Source organism: Euleptes europaea, chromosome 6 (genome assembly GCF_029931775.1).
Source record: "Euleptes europaea isolate rEulEur1 chromosome 6, rEulEur1.hap1, whole genome shotgun sequence".
NCBI classification, from domain to species: Eukaryota; Metazoa; Chordata; class Lepidosauria; order Squamata; family Sphaerodactylidae; genus Euleptes; species Euleptes europaea.
In genome coordinates, this window is record NC_079317.1 from 21,189,638 (window position 1) to 21,204,615 (window position 14,978).

Consider the following 14,978-nt stretch of genomic DNA (forward strand, 5'->3'; position numbering starts at 1 on the left):
AAACGTCGGGATGTGACGTCACCCCATGGGTCAGGAATGACCCGGTGCTTGCACAGGGGACCTTTACCTTTTTACACTGGTTTTAATTGAATATTTATTTCTCTGCCCTGTCACTCACTGCTTTTAGGCTCTTGCTTTTGCTTCTGCTTTTCTGCTGCTTTTATAACACTGATTTTACTGGTTGCTGTTTTAAAAATTCTGAGACTTTGTTTTATTGTTTGTTTTAGTTTACTTTAATGTAAGGAGCTGTTGTTTTTATTTCAAATTGTATTTTTACTGTTTTATTTTGTGTTGTTAACCATCTTGGAGATATGTGGGAGATAGATCTTTTTAAATAAAATAAAATTAATAAGCTTTGCTTGATATTCTGTCTGGAGATGCCAACTGACCCTCCTGGTTCATATTCTCCATTTGTGCTCCGATGTTAACTGTTTCTGATTCCCAGGATTCTCCCCCCTCCCTCGTCAATGTCTAATGAATAGTAACCCATTCATGGCAATCTCCAATAATAATGCACTGAGGATGTGTGTTCTGTAGTGTGATCTTTGCATTGCTGCAGTTTTGGTATTCTATTTTAAGCTAGCAAGAAAATCTGAGGGCCCAGGATAAGAGAAGAAAATATGTACACATCTTTGTTCATTACACTGTCTTGAGCAGCATATGTTACACATCTCAGTCAAGAAGACCGAGGCATGAATTATGGAAGCCATTTGAGATGTGTGTTAATTCTACCTGAACGAAACTGCAGGTTTAAAAATGACATCTTCACCTTACCAAACACTGAATTCGGAGAACAGATAAGCAACAATCCCAGCAGATAACAAATTCAGATGTCATCTTAATGGCAAACTAGTTGTCTGTAGCAAATCTGTACGTCGTACATCGATCTGCTGTTGAAAATATGCTATCGTGGCCCCTTGTATGTATTGACGAACTTAATTATCACGAAAGAATCAGCACGTTCCTGCACACATTTGTGAAGATACGACTGCATTCAGATATAATAATAACCACCCATGGTTTGATTCAATTCTGGTTAGTTGTGACTTGTGAATGTACACAGTCCAACACACCATTTTTTTTGTTTTTTGTTGGCATGAAACAAGCTTAATCCCAACAACATAGACATGCTATTAGTGAGCAGAAGGTCTGACCTGGAATTTAAGGTGTCACACATTCTGGATGGGCTTGCACCCCCTTTGAAGTAACAGGTCTGTAGAAGAAGGAGAAGAAGAAGAGTTGTTTTTTATATGCCGACTTTGGTCGTTTATGCATGGAAGTTTAACATGAGGTTTGTTACTTACTGGACCCACTCTTTCCCACTGGAAGTCTACTCACCAGCACCTTCCAAGCTCAAATCAGGAAGCATTTGAATCCTTGCTCCTTGAAATGCTGCTTTGTAATTGGCTGTAGTGAGAGAAAAGTCCCCCCCGAAACCCAATTGCTGCATAAAAAAGAATGTAAAGAGCATTTTAAGAATAATAATAAAAAAAAACTGAGCTATTTGAAAAGGAGTGGGGGGGGGAGAAACCCAACCCTCATTTATAAAAGTCTTCTGCTCAGAAAGAACTCTGAGAAAGCAGGAAGTATTTGAATCCCTGCCCCTTTACATGCTGCTTTGTAATTGCCTGCATGCTGTGAGAGAAATCAAGCTTCTGTGCCCCGTGCTTTGCCTTATGCATGGGGATTTCACCTGGGCTGAGCTCAGGGGAGATGGAAGAATCAGGTTAATAGAGGGACGGGAAGTCCCAGTGTTTGTGAGGGCTGGCAGTGAGGTCATCTCTAATGGAGAGAAAACTCATGCATAACTCCAAGGAACAACCACCACAAACGGGGAGTTAAAGTGAGTGAAAGTACCCATTCATAAACAACCTATCTCTCCCTTTTAAGGAGAATCAAATCTGTTTACAGTCTCCTTCCCTTCCTCTCCCCACAACAGGTACCTTGTGTGGTAGGTGTGGCTGAGAGAATTCTGAGAGAACTGTGACTAGCCCAAGGTCACCCAGCTGGCTTCATGTGAAGCAGTGGTGAAACCATCCTGGTTCACCAGATTAGAGTTCACCGCTCTTAATCACTACACTACGCTGGCTCTTTTTTCTGCATATGTAGTTTAAGGGTGCACAAAAATTCTGGACCCAGGCCTACTGCTGGAGAAACAAGTGGCCAGAATGGCCAGGAGTGCCTTTTACCAGCTTCGATTGGTTAGCCGGTTGCAGCCATTCCTGGGGAGGAAAGATATGGCCAATGGGGTACATGTCCTGTTTACATCTAGATTAGGTTAGTGCAATGTATTCTATGTGGGGCTGTACTTGAAAAGTGTTCATAAACTTCAGTTGCTGCAGGATGCTGCATCCAGGATGTTAACTGGATTAGACAGATGGCCTTCTCAGCCATGGCACTACAACTCTGGAAATCTCGTCTCAGAGAAACTCACCTGTTCTGCTGCTATATTCTGTCAGTGGGTGAAGACTTTTTTTGGTTTCCTATGGTGTTCCTTCAGGGATCCCGCCTTCCTGCCCTATGTTTTCATTATTGCTTTTTGTGTATGTGTATTGTAGTGTGTTGTATGTGCATTCTAGGCAGATCATGAGAGGGAGGGCACCTTGGCCATCTTCTGGGCATGGAGTATGGGTCACTGGGGGTGTGGGAGTGGGGAGGTAGTTTGGAATTGCCTGCATTGAGCAGGGGGTTGGGTCTAGATGACCCTGGTGGTCCCATCCAACTCTATGACTCTATGATTCTAGCTTGGTTTTCAGTGTTTTAACGATGTGCTTTTGCTTAGTTTTAATGTTTTTAAAGATGTGTTTTTATTATGCATGTTTATAACCAGTTAGCTGCCTTTGTGCCCTTGATCAGGGCAGAAAGGTGAGGTATACAATTTGCAACACATGTAATCACCTCTTTGTTGGGCATAAAGGGATCAATTTAGGTCTACTGGGAAATAAATCCAGTAGTGCATGCTCCCAGGAAAATTATTCTAAGGTTGCAACCTAAATCATTTGAACTAGGATTGAGTCAACGATGAATACTCATGTATGCAAAAGATAAGAAATGGGGACTGGAAATGACTGAAACCTTCTATGTGTAATTCTGATGTCTTTTGCATGCCACGGCCAGCACTGAAGCAGGAAGTACAAGAGAATCAAATGACCTTTCCTTACTTCTGGTCTAATGTGTGGTGGAGTTCAAGACAGACAAAAGACTTCTTTACTCAACAAGTAATTAAATTGTGGGATTCACTGTCAGGCAACGGAGTGATAGTTGTGAGAATAGATGGCTTTGAAAGGGGGTTAGGCAGATTTATAAAGGTTAGGTCCAGCTAACTTAGCCAGCCATGGTGAGAAAATGGAACCTCCATATCCAGAGGCAGTAAATGTCTGAAACCCGGTGCTAAAAGGCAACATCAAGGGAAGGTCTTGGTCTCTGTGCACTGTTCGTTGGCCTTCTGGGACAACCGGTTGGCTGCTGTGTGAAACAGAATGCTGGACTAGATGGACCATTGGTCTGATCCAGCAGAGCCCTTCATATGTTCTGATAGGGATGTCTAGGGTTGCCAACCTTCAGATGGCACCTGAAGATCTCCTGCTATTACAATTGAGCTCCAGATGACCAGGATCAGTTCCCCTGGAGAAAATGGCTGCTTTGGAGGGTGGACTCTGTGGCATTATACTTCACTGAAGTCCCTCCCCTACCCAAACCCCGCCTTCCCCAGGCTTCACCCCCAAAATCTCCAGGTATTTCCCCGCCCACAGCTGGCAACCCTAGGCATGTTACACATTTACCTCATAGGGGAAATACAGGAACACAGGAGGTGACGATGGGTTTTGGTGTCCTCTCTATCCTCGCTACATGGAAAGAAAGTTGCACATTATGCTCAGATGAAAGTAAGCTGCATTACTTTCTATAATACTAAATTCAAATGTTCCCTTAAATTTATTTAGCCATTCTGATTCTTGAACAGATGGATGTGTTCCTTTCTTTATTAAAATATTTATATCCCACCTTTCCTTCTCATAAAGAGTTCAAGAGGGCTTACAGAAAAATGTATCCATATGAACAGTAAACCCAAAATATGACACTATTTAAAGCAGACCTCACACCTACAAAGAAAGCATCATAAAAGCCAAGAAACCATACTAGTCAAAACTAAATCCCTATTCATGAAATGCCATCAAAATCCCTGCCTTACCTGGCTTTTTAAAGCCAGGAGGAAAGGTGATCTTGTGAACTACTCAGGGGGTTGACCCAAAGGACAGGTACTTCCTAGTAGCCGATGAATCAATTGAGGCAGATCATACAGCCATAAAAGACGAAACAGCCAGTAAAAGCTGTTATGAGGAGGATAGCTGACGCATGTATTCATAAAGAGCGAATGATCCTTTAAGTACTCAATGGATAGCAATCTGTTCTAGGATCTCCATCCTCTTTTTCTTGTTAACGGACAGATAAGTTCTCCCTCATCCTTAATGTTTAATTTTGACTGTCAGGAAGAATAATTAAAAATGAATGTATTGTGAAAAGTCCCCATTATATAATTTCCCTTTTATTTTAATAACATTTTGTTAAATCCGGAATTTTTTTAAAAAGAGAGTAAGCGTATGGTGGTCTCCCCCCCCCCCCCACGCCCTCACATAACTCCAAGATTCCTGGTAGAAAACAATCTCTACAATTTCCCTCCAACAAATTTAGAAGGGAATTATTTGCCCTAGAATGCTTTGACTAGAATTAGAAAGGTTTGGGGAAGAGCTGAGGGGTAGAGCATCTGCTCTGCCTGCAGAAGGTCCCAGCATGGGATCTCCAACTAAAGGACTGTCCATGTGAATGAGATCCACTTTCCTAATTTCATCCAAATTCACTCTAGGGAACTACTATGTGCCTTGCATCTCTTTCTTCATCTCCACAAACCCCCCATGGTCTCAAAAGTCAGAGGGGACAGGGTTTGCTCGGCACCCTAGTCATGATTCTCTCTAGTATCAGAGGAGCATGCCTATTATATTAGGTGCTGTGGAACACAGGCAGGATTCTGCTGCTGCAGTCATCTTGCTTGTGGGCTTCCTAGGCACCTGGTTGGCCACTGTGTGAACAGACTGCTGGACTTGATGGGCCTTGGTCTGATCCAGCATGGCCTTCCTTATGATCTTATGTTCACCCTGATCATCCTCTCTCTCTCCAGCCTTCCTCCTTGTTGGGACAGGAGTGAAAGATTGGCGTGTCCTCACAGGCCTGCTTCCTCCCTCTGATAAAGGCCTCCCCCCAGTCTTGACAGGTTGTCCTGTTTGCCCTACAGGACCTGCCTCCTGCTGCTGCTGTATCTGTTTCCCCTTATCAGCCACATGTAACAAGAGGTTCGGTGTTAAGGGCCCACAAGCCTGGTTGCAGCCTTCAGCCATGTTTCCATCTCGGCCGATCACCTGGCCAGCATCCATCAGCCCCCAGTCCACCCTGCCCCATTCAACTTTGGACAGGGCCACAGTCGAACTATTACAGAGCCTGCTCTCCAATTACACCCTGGGGTGGGGCCAGGGTTGCCAGCTCTGGGTTGGGAAATGCCTGGGTATTTTGGGAAAGTAGCCAGAGAAGGGTGGGGTTTGGAGAACAGGAGGGACTTCAATGCCATGGAGTCCAATTGCCAAAGTGGCCATTTTCTCCGGGTGAACTAATCTCTATCACCTGGAGATCAGTTGTAATAGCAGGAGTTCTCCAGCCACCACCTGGAGTTTGGCAGCCCTAGGTGGGGTGGAGGCCTTCACTATCCGGAGCAGCTGCCATCTCCACTGCCTCCCCTCACAAACCCTGCGTGTAAGTGAAACTAACCAAACAGATGATTGTGTACATGGACATCACCTTATGAGAAGATAATAGTCACTGGAGAAGACAACAATGCTAGGAAAAGTCAAAGGCAGCAGGAAAAGAGGAAGACCCAACATTAGATGGATGGTCTCAATCAAGGAAGCCACGGCCTCCAGTTTGCAAGACCTGAGCACGGCTTTTAATGATAGGATGTTTTGGAGGTCATTAATTTGCCCCAAGTCAGAAGCAACTTGACAGCACTTAACACACACACAAGGGAAGGAGAACCTTCTTCCACCCCTTCACAGTCCTCCATTGAAGAAGCTGCCAGCATGATGAGAATGACACTCACATAAACAACTCGGGATCCTTTGACAAAGAGATGGTGATCCTAGATGGGAATGTCACAAATTTCACATCAAAAGTGCTCGATGGTCAAATTTCCCTTGTTCAATTGTGATGACTGGCCGTGAGCTGATCATTGGGTCTGTTTGCTTTGGCACCAAATGACTAGGCTGCCTGCTAAACAGGTTTGTGTTCCCCCCAAAAAACTACACATGTGTGAAAACATTGACAATCCAAACACATCGGCAGTGATTAATGTCACTAAGGAGTGCTAAGCAGACAAACGCTGAAAGATAGATTTTTTAAGAAACACTGTGTTTATCACTGATTTAGCAAGATTTATGCCTGAGTTAACTATTTAAACAATCCCTGGCCAACTGGAGCACCGGTGTGGAGTGTGGGGGAATAAAACACAACCAGGCTGGGTGAAAATGTGCATGGGGCAGAAAGCCGATTGCTCTGTACTGCACTATTAGGAAGGAATACAGTGAAACAACCTTCTGAAAAGCTACAAACGGGTCGGCAAATAGACAGACAGTCCATCAGCTACCTTCCCCTCCACCACCCAGTGGCCCATGCTCTTTGCCCAGAGGTGCATCCCAACTCTTAAGCACATTTTAAAAGGGTCATTTAGACCTGGACAGTCACAGATAAAGTTTATTGATGGGATCAGAGGTTGATTTTATTGATGAGATTAATAAGACACTTAAGTAGGCAGGTATTCCAAACACCCACAAGGTCTTGTGCAATATGTACAATGACATAGGCTGAGAGAGGTAAAGTCTTATTGTTACCTATTGCTGAAGGGTTAAAGGGCAAAACCCTGAGTCTTAGGTAGGGATCACAGCATCTCTGGGCAGCCAGTAATCTAACAGGGAGCCTTTATGTCTACAAAATAGATGTGCTTGTAGTTGGGCAGATGAGTGCTTCCAATGGTCAGGGTAGGGTTGCCAGCTCCAGGTTGGGAAACACCTGGATATTTTTGGTGTAAAGCCTGAGGAAGGCAGGGTTTGGTGAGGGGAGGGAGTTCAATGCCATAGAGTCCACATTCCAATGCGACCATTTTCTCCAGGTTAACTGATCTCTGTCGCCTGGAGATCAGTGACCAAGGCAGTCTCCAGGTAAAGATCCAGGGAAAGGGAGTCTGGGAAGCCAAGTGAAATTTGCCGTGCAAAGCAGGAGTGTGCACAGCAAAGAAACTGAATTCAGGGCACATGTAAGAATGCAACAGGATCCACATTTCAAGCACAACTTACAGTGTCATCCTAAACAGAGTGACACCCTTCTAAATCAATTGAAGTCAATAGGCTGAGAGGGATGTAACTCTCCCGAGGGCAGCACTGTTAGGGGCAGGTTCTGGTTTCAGTTATAAGATGTGGATTTGAGCAACAAAAGGAAAAAGCTCAGAGGGAAGCTCTTTGACTGGCAGAAAGTGGGGTAAAGGGAGATCTCAAGCCATGAGAACTTTTCCAAATGAGGAAAGCAAGGGAAGTTTTTGCAGGGAATAGGGGATGTCCAGTATAAAGGCACTTAAGGGAGGAATGTTTCAGATGAAAATGCTAACATCAGTAAGAATGTCATTGCAACCAGTGGTTTTGGGTCAAAATGCACCTGGATTAATTTTTCAACCTGTATCTGATTAATGATCTGACACCTCATGTGCCAGGTGGATCTGGATCTCTCAGAGTCTGTCACAGTTTCCCGGTGAGTCCTCAGCCTTTGTATTGGAAAGGGCACAAAAATTGCTTTTCAAATCCACATGTCAGCAGCAAGGATGAATTTGGACTCATCTGGTTTCAGAGGGTAGCCGTATGGGCCTGCAGTCGCTTTTGTTCACCTTTAGTATGTGAGTGATTGCCCCCTTAAATGTAAAGAACACTCAGCTTTGGAGAAGAAGGGTTCAGCTTTGGCTATGACTAGCAACAGCTTCTATTCACCGGGTCATGTTTTACAGAGCAGAAACTGACTATATCCGTTCCATAAAGAGCATTCTGTTTGCGTTGGAAACCTGAGCAGAGAATCCCCCAGGCATCTGTGTGGAAGCAATCCCGTGTGAGTCGGTAGCAGCAGGGGACACTGCAGAAAGGCCTTCATCTGACGCTGCCTTAACACACACACACCCCACACACACTCAGTTGCACAGTTGACTGGAGTTTCAGATAGCCAGGCTATGCCTCTCTTTCCAGAATATCTTAAATTCATTTTCCCCCCTACATGCTCCTTTACCTGAATTTGTTCCATTTCTTCTTGCAAATTTTTGATTGCACTGGGGATAGTGGGAAGATGAGAACATCTGTCTCTTATCTAGTAAAAGGCTTTGGGAACATATGCGTTTGTACTAAGTGGATTGCAAAAAACTCCTCATGATCATGAGTCGGTATGTGTCTCTGATGTGCGTGTGTGAGACAGAGAGGGGGTGGTGGTGCTCAAATTGAGCACTTGACTACTTTCTGCAATATGCCTAATCCAACCAAAGTACCACAATCCAATGGTCGCTGGTGTTTTTTTGTTTTGTTGTTGTTTCAGGAAAGTTAGAGTCCCCCGTCCAGTACTGGCCATGCACAGTTCAGGCAATGAAATCCTCTGCTAGAGAATAAGAGTTCAGTCTTAGAAAGCTGAGAAAGATAATTTCAATGAAAACAGCAACATTACCTCATCTGGAATGTGTGGGCTGTTGGAAGAGAGCAAAGAAAGCATGGTTTATTAGCTAAATAGGAGCTGGCGTAGGCTGTAAAAAGTATAGAAGTTCCAGGTTAGAACATAAGAAAAGTCATGCTGGATCAGACCAAGGCCCATCAAATCCAGCAGTCTTTTCATAAAGTGGCCAACTGGGTGTCTCTAGGAAGCCCACAGGCAAGACGACTGCAGCAGCACCATCCTGCCTGTGTTCCACAGCACCTAATAAAATAGGCATGCTCCTCTGAGTAGAGAGACTAGGTATGCGTCATGACTACTATCCATTTTAACTAGTAGCCATGAATACCCCTCTCCTCCATGGACATGTCCACTCCCCTCTTAAAGCCTTCCAAGTTGGCAGCCATCACCACATCCTGGGGCAGGGAGTTCCACAATTTAACTATGCGTTGTGTGAAGAAATACTTCCTTTTATCTATTTTGAATCTCTCACCCTTCAACTTCAGTAGGTTCCAGTCTCTGTTCAGTCATGGACTAAATGGTCTATGGGTTGGATCCAACCAGCCTTTTTGCTGATGAAAAAGAGAAGAAGAAGAAGAAGAAGAGTTGGTTTTTTTATGCCGTCTTTCTCTGTCACTTAAGGGAGAATCAAACCGGCTTACAATCACCTTCCCTTCCCCTCCCCACAACAGACACCCTGTGTGGTAGGTAGGCCTGAGGGAGCTCTAAAGAGAGCTGTGACTGGCCCAAGGTCACCCAGCTGGCTTCATGTGGAGGAGTGGGGAAACAAATCCAGTTAACCAGATTACCCTCCGCTGCTCATGTGGAGGAGTGGGGAATCAAACCTGGTTCTCCAGATTAGAGTCCACCGCTCCAAACCACTGCTCTTAACCACAACACCATGCTGACTGTTCTGGGAATTACAGGGCCTGTACTAGGGGGAGAAAAGTGAAACAGGGGCTGTAATAAGGAGGGGAATTGGGTGACGTTGAGCAGAAAACTTGACGGGATCCAACTCTATGTCCCTAACCATAATACGGAGGGTGTAAATTCTGATAGTGAGAACTTTTTAAGATGTGTGACCTAACAAGGTAAATGCAACCTACTGAATATAGACTTGAGAAGTTTTGCTGCCTTCCTGGAATGGGATGATCATGGGAACCTGGTGGGTCTCAGTGCATTGTGAGTGGCTATACTGGCTTGGTAGATGTTAAATTGCCAACAACTCCCTTATCTAATGCATAGTTAAATTGTGGAACTCCCTGCCCCAGGATGTGGTGATGGCTGCGAACGTGAAAGTCTTTAAGAGGGAAGTAGACATATACATGGAGGATAGTAAATGGCTCTTAGTAAAAATGGGATACTAGTCATGATGCATACCTATTTTCTCTAGTATCAGAGAAGCATGCCTTTTATATTAGGTGCTGTGAAACAAAGGCAGGATGCTGCTGCAGTCATCTTGTTTGTGGACTTCCTAGAGGCACCTGGTTGGCCACTGTGTAAACAGACTGCTGGACTTGATGGGCCTTGGTCTGATCCAGCATGGCCTTTCTTATGCTCTTATGTTCTTATTTCATATATGATGCAGCATAAGGGTTACTAAAATATACCCTATGTAAAGGAAATGAGTTTGATTTACAGACTATTTTCTGTCTGCTACATTTTTTTAAAAAAAACCTGCCCTGACACCAAGTTGCTCAGGGCATCATGCATGTTTCTCCCCTCCTTCATTTCACCCTTATAACCGTCCTGAGAAAATGCTAAATGGCATTAGTTCTATCCAAAGGAACCAACACAGGCCTCATCCCCCCACACCTGCTGTCTATCTCCTCAGGGACAGAAAAGGCAAGATGCTGGGAGATACATGACTGGATCTTTCCAGTTCCCTTTAAAACAGAATTACAGCCATTTGTGGCCCTGATTCGAATCAGAGCTCCACACGGAAGAGAAAAAGGGGTTTGCCCCTGCACAGTTTTTCAAATCAACTTTCCCACTGTGTCATAGCCCTTTAAAGAATAATAAGAAGAGCAAAAGATGGGAAGCCCTCTTCTCTTTTTGGAAAGGGGCAATAATAGTATAGGGGTCAGTTCTCTAGTGAAATCATTTTTTTTCTTTTCTTCTTTTTCTTCTTCTCTTTCTACATAGGTTTGCAAAACATATATCTAACTTAACCGTGTCTCAGGAGGAGGGAGGGAGGACTTTATTTATTTTCCTCTGCATTTCAATAAATTGAACAGATTATATACCAGATTTGGCAAGGTCACCCCAGGTGACGTAACAGTACAGGAACGCAAAGTGACATTCCCATGATATCACACCAAATGATGAAAACCACATCTTGCGCTGAAGACTGGAGTGGTGTTTAAGAATTCAAACGGTTGGTTTTGGCAGACGTCTAATTGTAATACTGTACAACGCTTCAGGCAATTTTCTTTGATTTAATTAGGCGAACTGTGGTATTTTTTCTTCTTTTTTTGAAAAAAAGGCTTTATTATGTAGAAATGAAATATGTATAAATTTAATTTTTAATCTTGTCACTACAGAAGTAGGAAAGGATAAGCTGATTCTTTTAATTTGCGCTCTTTGTTTGAGGGGAAAAATTAAATTAATCTTATCAAGAGTGTTTACGAGTAATTGATTTTATTTTTTTTTATTTTCTTCTTCTTCTTCTATTTCTCCTTCTTGTCTCTTTTGTACCGAAGTCCGAAGTGACAGAATGAAGGCTGCCCAGCATTCAACTGCTTCATCTTTTAGAACACAAAGAGTCAGAGGCCTCAATTAGGGTTTCTTCCCCCCACAAGACTATGATAATATTAACATTTAAATCAGTGCATCTATTTGGAAATAAAATAATCTAAAAGATTTAGCCATAGGGCAAACCTCCTACATAACATGAGACTTTATTGTGCTCACAGAACACCAAGCCAGAAGGAGTTGCTTCATACACCACAAAAGGGAGGGCCAACCGTTTGGGCAAGTACACAGTATGAGATGGTGCCATTAGGTCGTGAGGGAAGGGTGGTGGTTCATAGGACACATGCTTTGCATGTAGAAGATCCCAGGTTGAGTCACTACCATCTCTAGTTAAAAAGACCTCAGCTACTAGGAAAGGCTCGGTGTGGAAAGGCTCAGCGTGGAGAGCCAGCATGGTTAAGAGAAGTGGTTTGGAGAGGTGGACTCTAATCTGGAGAACCGGGTTTGATTCCCCACTCCTCCACATGAGTGGTGTGGATGATAATCTGGTGAACTGGATTGGATTCCGCACTCCAGCTGGGTGATCTTGGGCTATTCACAGCTCTCTTAGAGCTCTCTCAGCCCCACCTACCTCACAGGGTGTCTGTTGTGGGGAGGGGAAGGGAAGGTGATTGTAAGCCGGTTTGGTTCTTCCTTAAGTGGTAGAGAAAGTTGGCATGTAAAAACCAACTCTTCTTCTTCTTCCTTTGAACACATGAAGCTGTGAGAATATTGGTGTGTCTAAACCTGGATAGCCCAGGCTAGGATGATATCATCAGATCTTAGAAGCTAAGCAGGATCAGCCCTGGTTAGTACTGGACTTGGTTGGGAGACCAGCAAGGCAGTCTCAGGTTGCTTCGCAGGGGCAGGCAATGACAAACCACCTCTGAATGTCTCTTGCCTTGAAAACCCTACTGGGGTCACCATAAGTTGGCTGCAGCTTGGTGGCACTTTCCACCAACACCTAGATCAGTACAGGCTGCTCTGTCTGGCTGTGGGTCTCTAGGGTCTCAGGTAAGAAAGGTCTTTCCCACCTAGGTTGAGCCAGCCTCCAGGTAGGACCTGGGGATCTCCCAGAATTACAGCTCATCTCTAGACTACAGAAATCATACCCCCTGGAGAAAATGGCAGCTTTCAAGGGTGGACTCTGTGGCATTGTACCCCATTGAGATTCCTGTCCTCCCCAGGCTCCACCCCCAAATCTCCAGGAGTTCCCCAACCTGAATCTGGAAACCCTACCCCCATCCCCCACCAGTGGCCAGGGCAGACCTGGCCACCCTTGTTGAGCCTGGCAATCAGTGAGAGTGTTGGAGGGGCAGTGACATGGGGGAGCCATGTGATGTCACTGACAACACTGACAACGCTATGTCACTTCTGGGTAATTCCAGGAATTGCTGAGTTTCTGGAGATTCCTGGAGCTGTAATTCTGGGAGATCCCCAGGTCCTACCTGGAGACTGGCATGCCTAGGCTCAACCAACTGGGCTACCTATTGTCACTTCTGGGTTGTACAAAGAGGCCAGCAGTATTTTTTTTCCTCCTGTTGCTATTTGGAGCTGCAGCAAGCAGTGTCAGTGATCAGCTGCTATCATGTGGTCCTTTAGGCCCTTTAACAGGAAATTGCAGGGGCTGAAACTGGGACCTTTTGCATACAAAGCGTGGGCTCTTCTGCTGAGCTATGGTCCCTCTCTTCTCTGCACCAGTATACGATTTATGTATTTTATTTACAACATTTGTTCCTACCTTTCTATACCATCAGAGCCACCAAAGAGGCTAACATTAACAACAAGCATTATAAAACCTCATCATAAAACAATTTCAACCAAACCTAAAGTTTGTATTAAACAAGAGTTATAGCCTATGGCAAGAAAGAGGGATCATTGAGGGAACACCAGATGAGAGTTCCAAAGTTTTGGTGGCACAATTGAGAATAATCTTTTTTGGGTCACTATGCACCTAATCTCAGAAGGTGGGTGATACATCCTAGATTGACAAGACATCCCTGCTGAGCTCCCTTCCAAACTCTGCTCTCCTCTGTCACTGCCCCAAATCTCCAGGATTTCCCCAAGCTGGAATTGGCAACCTTATTCAACCATTAACAAAAGACTTGCAGGGACCAAGCTACGGTTGCCAACCACCAGGTAATGGCTGGAGATCTCCCGCTTACAACTGATCTCCAGCCAATAGAGATCAGTTCACTTGGAGAAAATGGCTGCTTTGGTAATTGGACTTTATGGCATTGAAGCTCCTCCCCTCTCCAAACCCCGCCCTCCTCAGGCTCCACCCACAAAATCTCCAGGTATTTCCCAACCCAGAGCTGGCAACCCTAGACCAAGGACAACATGGGCTCTCCCTTTCATTCTTCCCAAACAGGGTAACCTGGTGACATCACCATACCTCCCTAAGTTCCAAGTAAGATAAAGGGAAATTCACACATAAAATGGCTTTAAGTTAGTAGAAATAATCATCATTCAGTTCATATAATCTTCCTGGGCACTGTGGATCCATTTTACTCTTTTGTAGAAGTACACTGCCCAATAAATCAACATGCAAAAAAGTCACCCCACTCTATTTTATATATTACTACTTGCCTAAGGTCACCCAATCAAATCCCCGATAAAGAGTAGGGGTTGAACTTAAGTGTCCCTGGTCCACATGAGTCAATAATGTTTACACCATACTGACTAGCATTTTGTATGTTGAGTCAAAGTTAGCATGAAGTAAAAGTTAAGCATCTCAGATGTGGACCAGAGAAATTTGGGTTCAGATCCACATTCTGCCGTGAAGCCAGCTCGGGTGCCTTTTGGGTTAGTCATTATCACTCAACCTTACTTACCTTGTAGAATGGTTCTGATGAATGAACACTAACCTGAAAAGATTAGGATAAAAGTCCAATGCAGACATTCTTGCTGACATTTCCTTACAGCCTGGGTTGCACCAAACCTGTGGGGAAGAGGTCATCTGAAGTGGCCATATTTGACCAATGGTTGACCAATGGTTATTGCAGAGGATGTTGTGCTGTAGGGGACTGTTTTTCCCTTGACAAAAGGAGACCAGCTCTCACTTTATTAGCAGTGTCCATTCCTGCTCCTTCCCTCTCTGTTCTTTTACAGGCAATTTAGTAATTTGAAGTCCTTTCATTAAGTTAGATGTGTTCACAGCATGGGTTATCCTGGGTGTTGTTGTTTTTTCCCCTCAGGAGGGCTGTTTGTTCCCTCATAGCTTGGCTCGCTCCCACCTCCTGGCCCATAAAGCTAATGTTCCCCATTTACAGACTTGATTGTGATTTTTATTGTCTGTGTCACTGCTGCAACCATCAGGATCCTCCTTTCAATAAGAGGGTGATTGGTTGAATACTGCTTCCAGTGTGTGTGGGTGTAATAAAGTGACAGACAGGGAGGCGGACAGACAGAAGGACGGACAGACAGATAGATAGAAAGACAGACAGACAGACAGATAGATAGATAGATAGATACAC